Here is an 8,434-nt window from a genome sequence, read left to right on the forward strand (position 1 = left end):
TTAATCTCTCTGTGCCTTAGTATTCTCATTTATAAATTATGACATTGGAGTCTAGAATCTTTAAGGCCCCTTTCAGCTCCAAAATTCTATGGTTCCATACTTCTAATTCCAGGAAAATTCAGTTCTAAGGAATGTTGAATTTCTCTTCAAGGTGGGAAAAATGATACTATGGCTATGTACGATATCTCTGCATGTTCCTGTATACTCCCATGAATAGCTTTTCAGGGAGTTAAAAGTTTCTTTTTAAGTCCTATAATTTATCATATAACTCTAAAAACTGAATTTGGATACAAGTTGCTTTGTGTTGGGATGACCCTATCTCAGTCATGGATCCAGCTATTTACTCTGCAAGACACAGCAAGTTCCCACACTGCTAGAAACATTGAGTAGGACACTGGGGAGAGCTCCAGAGTCACACATTGGGAGGAATCTGACTTGAAGGCAGATCAATTGTATCATCACCTGGTAAGTGTTGTGACAGAGGGAAGAACTAAATGCAGAACATATACAGTGGAAGAAGGGACTAACCTCATCTGTAGTTGTGGAAAAGGTCTTTGAGCACTGGTGACCTGTGAGATGCGTCCTGAAGGTTCTGAAGAGGAAGTTCAGGGTCAGGGTAGCATTTTAGGCAGAGAGAATAGCCTGTTCCAAATGCAGTGGTATGAAAGGCATGGCATGGTTTGGAAGAGGTGAAAACGTTATCATATTTAAATAGAGAACAAGTGGGATAAAGGACTGGATAGCACGTGGAAGAAAAAGTGAAGGCATTTTTATGACAAGGTAGAGGCAAGAAGGAATTCACAGAGGTTTCTACAGGATGATATTGTCATGATCAAACATGATTTTTAAGGAGTCAACTCTGACAGGTACTGGGAGGATGCAGACCGGGTGGGTGAGGCTTGGTGGAACAAAAAGAGAGAAGAGACTTCAAGAGACAGTGGGCACTAAACTAAAGCAGTGGTGTTTGGCAGTCATTTCAGGGAAAGGATCTATTGGCTTTTATAATGGTATCCTTCCCAAAGCACCACCCTGCACTCCAGCAGGAGTTGCCAGGGCACTGACTGAGTCTTGGCTCATTCTCCAGAGCAATGAGGAAAATTTTACAATACAGAACTCTCAGTCATATTCACTTGTAGCACACAAGCACACACAAAAAATCACATTTTTAAAACACACTTAAACAGAATTTACAAGGATTCAACGGATGATAAAGTACTAGTTTCCTATCCCCTCTCACAGCTATGAATACATTACGAAATCTAGGACAGTTAAATACTGTATTTAAATTCAGATGTGATATATACATATGTTACTTACTCTTTTTATAAAGATCTGCCCTAGTGAAATTTAATTAGGCTTTGCAAGTTTATATACTGAATGTGTTGAAAGAGTGGTTTAAACTAAGTTGGTTGTTTTACCTGACTAAATTCTCCAACCTTAGCAGCAGAGAGGTGTATCAGAATTAGATTTTACTAAAAGTGATAGAAAATCTAAATAACGATGTCTATAAAAGATGGAAGTTTATCTCCTGGATAAATAAATATGATCTGTAGTACAGAGCTGGAGACTGGGTAGAGCAGCTTCATGAAGACACCATCATTAGGAGCTGAGGCTCTTCTTTTCCTGCCCCTGATTTCTGTCTCATGATCTGAGATAGCAGCTGGAACTCCAAACTTCAATTCCTCATAGGCCAGAGGGAAAGAGGGAAGGATGCAGGTGGTCGCACCTCTTAAGGATGTCTCAGAATCCATACATGACACTTCTGTTTGCATGCAATTATGCAGAATATGTATACATGGTAGCAAGGCAGTCTGAAAAATATAATCATTATTCTAGGTGGCGTTACTCTGGCTAATAATTGGAGGGTTTATGACTAAGGAAGAAGAGCCAAATGTATATTAGAAGATAACTAAACTGGCAGTCTTTTCCAGATGGAGGAACTAGACAAAATATGGTAATAATAGTGAGGTCAAAATTAATTGCTTTAGTAGTCTAAATGACCATTTAATGACCAGTTCCACAGCTAAAAAAAAAAAGAAAAAAAATCTTAGTAGTTTGGGTACAGCCTGCTTAGGAGATACATCAACTGGGAAGGTGAGAATGGAATAGTCTGACCACTTCAAGTTTCTTATGTAACAATGTGTACATATGAGTATATATACATGCATACATATATACATATGCATACATATACATAGACACACATATAGTGCATATATTACAGAAAAAGAGAACGCACATTAAAATGAGAAAGGTTGGTGTAGAATTTATCTTCAAGATGTCTCCTCTATATAAATATATATATATGTATATATATACACACAGAGATGAAAATCTCCTAAATTATTTGTATTCTTTGGAGAAAATAGAGGTAACATATATATTTTTTGGTATTAGGCAGATAGTTTATATTATTCCATAACCTACACGCCTTTGCCAACACTTGCCTACCAATCACCTCGACAGCACCCTTCTCCTTCCAGAGGATGCACGTTGCTCCCCGATGCCATCCCAGGTGTCCAGTGTCACTCCCAGCTCTGCCCACCCTAGGGGCAGCAGCTGCTCAGCACTGTTTCCCCTCACTCCATCCTCTATTTACTCCTGGGGAAAAACCCAAACTTATTTTGGTAAATTGATCTGCAATTCTGGATGAAGAGGTGCTCATATGTAATTGGTTATGCCTCTCTCCCTGGTCACATGAGAGCTTGTGCCTGTCCTCATACCCACCAGAAAGATGGTGGTGACTCAAATCAGGGAATGGAGAGCCTAGTTAAGGGAGATGACTTTGGAATGTCAGGGCCTCATAGTGCTCTTTAAATGGTTTCACATAGGGGTGCCACAGAGGGCACTTACTTGCTCGAGCATAGGCCTGGCACAAGCTTGTGTATGTTAATACAGCCTATGTAGTAGGTATGCAGCTGTTAGAAAGTTATTTATTTATTTATTTTTACTGTAACATAGTTGATTGTACATATCTGTGGGATACGGAATTCAATATCATTACCTGTGTGTAATATGTGATGCTCAAATCTGCATAATTAGTACATTCAACATTATACAATGTAATTGTTTTTTGTGGACCTTTACCAATTCCTCCCTTACCAATCCTCCCTCTCCATCTTTCCCAAGTCTGGTAACCTCAGTTCTGTTCTCCACTTTTTAAAGTTCAGTGCATTATTGTGATCGTTGTATCTTTCTTTTTATTTATTTGATCACTTTTTAGTCCCCACATATTAGTGAGGACATATAGTATTTCTCTTTCTGTGCCTGGCTTATTTCACTTAACATGATTTTCTCTAAGTTCATCCACGTTGCTGCTAATGGCAGATTTCATTCTTTCTTATGGAAGAGAAATATTCCACTGTGTTTATGTACCACATTTTCCTTATCCAGTCATCTGTCAATGGACATTTAGGTTGGTTCCAACTCTTGGCTATTGTTAATAGAGCTGTGATAAACATGGGAGTGCAGGTATCCTTCAACATGATGATTTCCATTCCTTTGGGTATACACCCAGCAGTGGGATTGCTGGATCATATGGCAGTTCTATCTGTAGTTGTTTGAGGAACCTCCATATGGTTTCCCATAATGGTTGCACCAATTTACAGTTCCACCAACAGTGTAGGAGGGTTCCCCTTTCTCCACATCCTCACCAGCATTTGTTATTCTCTGTCTTTTTGATAACAGCCAGTTTAACTGGGGTAAGATGATATCTTAATGTGGTTTTGATTTTCATTTCCCTGATGCTGGGTGATGTCAAGCATTTTTAATGAGTCTGTTGGTCTTTGTATGTCTTCCTTTGAGAAATGCCCATTCAGTTCCTTTGCCCGTTTTTTAATCAGGTGTGGAGTATACTAACATTTATAAAGCAAATGTATTTCACAGGGCCTAGTTTCCAAAGTCCTGTAGTTTCAGGTATTACCTAACCTTTTAAAATAACATATAGAAATGCTAACCTTGCAAAAGACAGAAACTTTCCCCAGGCTAAAGTCTCTGTTGTGGATATAGAATTGGAACACAGCAAAATAGTCCTTGAGAGCAGGTTAACCTACTGATTGATATGTTAAGAAAGTTGCTTTAAAGTTATGTAAAAATACTGAGGAAACTGCTGTAGGAAAACACAATATTTGCTAAGAACAAGCTTTTGTTGGTGGATCGACTTAACCTTTTGCAAATTGCATTATGGAATGTCACTTTGTTATTTCACTGATGTTACCAGCTTCTATTGTTAAACTATACTTAACCATAACTCCACATATGTTCTTTTTCTGTAACTTTCTGGCCTGGAGAATAAATACTGAGACAGAACCCCAGTTCAGTGTTAATTTCCCAAAGGAGGAATGCCTCTCTCTTGAGGGTTCTGGGAAGTTAACCCCTTTGGGGTGTCTCACTACTCAGAAGAGATGGGCTATGAGTACTCCTTTTTGCATCTCTGTCACCCTGTGTGAGGCAAAGCAACAATCAGGTTACTTGTTTTCTTACTGTTAAGTTGAGTTCCTTGTATATTCTGGATATTAATGCTTTATCATATGCACAGTTTACAAACATTTTCTCCCACTCTGTAGGTTGTCATCTCACTCTGTTAATTGTTTCTTTCTCTGTGCAGAAGCTCTTCAGTTTGATGATCTGGTCATACTTATCCCAGAAGAACTGTGTAAAAAACAAAACAATATTATGTTAAACAGAAACTTGGGCATGGGGTAGGGGCAGGGTGGATCTCATTGATGTCAGCATTCACATTCTATATGTAATACCTCTTTATTGAGCTGATTTATAAATAGAGGAGACATCATTCTTGCTCTCATGGAGCTCACAAATATACTTCATCTAATTTTTGTCCTAGAATGCTAACTTGATGACCCCTTTCATTATCAAGAAATACTGAAACCTTTAGTTTGTAGGAGAATAGTAACATTTCTGCATTGTCAATATGAAGTCATATCTTTATGAAAAGGCAAATATGTCAGGAAGCTAAATATCTGAACCAAGTCTGGAAGCTAAAAATCTGAAAAATGGAACAGTCCTAATATAGGGCCAAATCTTCTGGGGGGTTCATTGTCAGTGGATGAGATTGCAGCTCTGGATATAAGAAAGCCACTTATCGACCTAGAGGGGAGCCTGCTGTTGCTTTTTTGAAAAAGAGAAAAGAAGATTAAACAAGAAACACAGAAATGTATCTTGCTTCATGTATTCCTGAAAAGTCCTATATAATTGGGCTCTGTTTAAAAAACCCAAGGGCATCTGTCATCCAGAATATCATAGTAAATCTTATTGTATACTGTTAGGAGAGCAAAAAGCTCCCAAAACATATCTGTCTACATTTTTTAACATTGATTTAGATTTTTATATTCATAATTAAATTTGCCAAAAGTGTGGTCTTCCCATATTGCAATGTGATGAGGGGTTTTTTAAAACTTCAAATTCATGTTAGCAGCAACGAATGAAAAGAGATACAATCACTGAAGCTTCCACTCATTTGGCAGTTATAGGTAGTTTCTTGAAGTAACCATCTTTTTTCTTTCCTCTAAATCAGTCTAATAATGTTTTATAAACTTTTATCACTCCCACCTTCCCCCCTTCACCCAACGCATTGCAATGTCCCTTTACCTGTGGCATTTTGCACTTGTGGAGAGCTGCTGATGGTTGACAACAAAAGGTCTGCTATTCGCACCAATTAAGAGGTGTGAATGTCACCTGTTACAGACCAGCTTTGTTACTGAACATGTTAATTAGCAGCTGTACAGGTGCAGGCTTTTAAGTTCAGGAGGTTAACACTGAAGCACAGCTTTGTTTCGGCTGTTTGTTTAAATATTGAAAAATCATGGGTGAAAGGGCTGGTTTATGCTGAAGAATGAACAGATGTCATTGTTGCACTTTCTCAGATGGAAAATCTTTAGACTGGCTTAAAGCAATAAAACTGACCTTCCAAGAAGTGATTCTCTGTGGTCAATATATCAAAGAGCAGGTGTTTGTGGCTCTCTTTCCCTACCTGGAGAAGAAGGAACTTTCCTTATGTCACAGGACTGTGGAACTCTACTGGAAAGTCCTTGGAGGGCACTATGATTGAAGTATGCAGTGTTAATTAAAAGAAAATCCTCTATAGGGATTTTTTATAAGCCCAAAGTTTCTATATTAATCTCCTTCTGAAAGCTTCACTTGTTCCTTTATTTAGTGTTATAGATATGCCCTCCAGGTTTTCCTTTAAAAAGTTTTGATGAATGAAATGCCTGGATGAGAGAACCTGTCTCAGAATCATATACCTTCAAATTGATAAAAACCTCAAGAGATCACCCTGACTGGCCTCTAATTAGGGAAGGGAATGGAAACCCATTTTACAGAGGGCACAACAGAGGCCCAAGACATGCAGGACATGCTCCAGCCCATTAAACCAAAATTAACCTCAATTTGCAAAGTGAGCTAGATTTGGGGAAAAGCTTAACCTTCAGTATTCTCTAGCAGAATGAGTAATTACAGTGAGGAGCTGGTAATTTTTAGCTGTCCTCAAGCCTGCTGAAATNTGAAGAATGAACAGATGTCATTGTTGCACTTTCTCAGATGGAAAATCTTTAGACTGGCTTAGAGCAATAAAACTGACCTTCCAAGAAGTGATTCTCTATGGTCAATATATCAAAGCGCAGGTGTTTGTGGCTCTCTTTCCCTACCTGGAGAAGAAGGAACTTTCCTTATGTCACAGGACTGTGGAACTCTACTGGAAAGTCCTTGGAGGGCACTATGATTGAAGTATGCAGTGTTAATTAAAAGAAAATCCTCTATAGGGATTTTTTGTAAGCCCGAAGTTTCTATATTAATCTCCTTCTGAAAGCTTTACGTGTTCCTTTATTTAGTGTTATAGATATGCCCTCCAGGTTTTTCTTTAAAAAGTTTTGATGAATGAAATGCCTGGATGAGAGAACCTGTCTCAGAATCATATACCTTCAAATGGATAAAAACCTCAAGAGATCACCCTGACTGGCCTCTAATTAGGGAAGGGAATGGAAACCCATTTTACAGAGGGCACAACAGAGGCCCAAGACACGCAGGACATGCTCTAGCCCATTAAACCAAAATTAACCTCAATTTGCAAAGTGAGCTAGATTTGGGGAAAAGCTTAACCTTCAGTATTCTCTAGCAGAATGAGTAATTACAGTGAGGAGCTGGTAATTTTTAGCTGTCCTCAAGCCTGCTGAAATATCTTTGCTCTTGCCATGCATCTGTAAAGGCAACTGTTGTTTTCAGTCATTCAAGGGGGAAGTGTGCAGTGAGTGCCTCTTCTATTTTTGTGGTAGACTCCACAACAAATGAAGTCCCTCTGTGAAGACTGAGGGTGGCTCCTTGGAACATAAACTGCAAGGTTTTGAGAATTGCTGTGTAATAGTAAAACTAGTTGAAGGATCTGAGATCAGTGACCTACAATCACCTTGCTCCTTGCCCATGATGCGCCTTCCTATAATCTGCCTTACAGCAAGGGGTAAAGTGGAGGTACTACAGTAGAATGACTAAGAGTATGGGCTGCTCTCTAAATATAGAAGATAAATCTAACCCTTTACCCATGAGTAAGTGAACTAATGCACTCCAAATTTTTAACATGTGCTTGGCACATTGTAAATGCCCAGGAACTGGTAAACATTATTATTAGCAGCTTACTAGCCTCTGGGGACATTTGAATCTTACATTTAATAACCAGAAAAGCAACTAACATTTACATTGGACTTCAGCCTTTTCTTTTAAATGGGCTGAAGACTCTTTTTCTCTCCTTTATTTTGCATTTAAAATTCATCTTTAGGTTGTCACTGTTGTTTNTTCACATCCTTAGTTAGTTCAATTCCTAGGTATTTTATTTTTTTGGTGGCTATTGTGAATCTTACATTTAATAACCAGAAAAGCAACTAACATTTACATTGGACTTCAGCCTTTTCTTTTAAATGGGCTGAGGACTCTTTTTCTCTCCTTTATTTTGCATTTAAAATTCATCTTTAGGTTGTCACTGTTGTTTTGCAAAGACATGAAATGTTCAGTATAGAAAACTGTAAAAATACCCCAACATATATGCAAACATGTCTTTCAATGAAAAACCTATAATCTTACTTCTCAGGAATAATTATTATTAACTTCAAGGACGATATACACACATAAACATTTTAAAAATTAAAATGGGAGTTGATTATGCAAGCTGGCTTGGAAACCGCATTCTGCATTCATTATAAATTTAGAACTTTTGTTTAAAAATACTGTTTACTTCCATCATAATTTTTTGTTAGCTGAATAGTATTTCTTGGTGTGGCTTTTCCATAATTTAACAAATTCCTTAATTTTGCATATATTGATTGTTTCTAATTGCTCATCATTATTAAAAATACTGTGATCAGTATCTTTGTAGCTAAGTTTCTGTAGGTAAAATTTTAGAAGTAGAATTTTGGGGAGAATGGGTAATATA

The sequence above is a fragment of the Galeopterus variegatus genome, unplaced genomic scaffold (genome assembly GCF_000696425.1).
Source record: "Galeopterus variegatus unplaced genomic scaffold, G_variegatus-3.0.2 Scaffold944, whole genome shotgun sequence".
Lineage (NCBI taxonomy): Eukaryota > Metazoa > Chordata > Mammalia > Dermoptera > Cynocephalidae > Galeopterus > Galeopterus variegatus.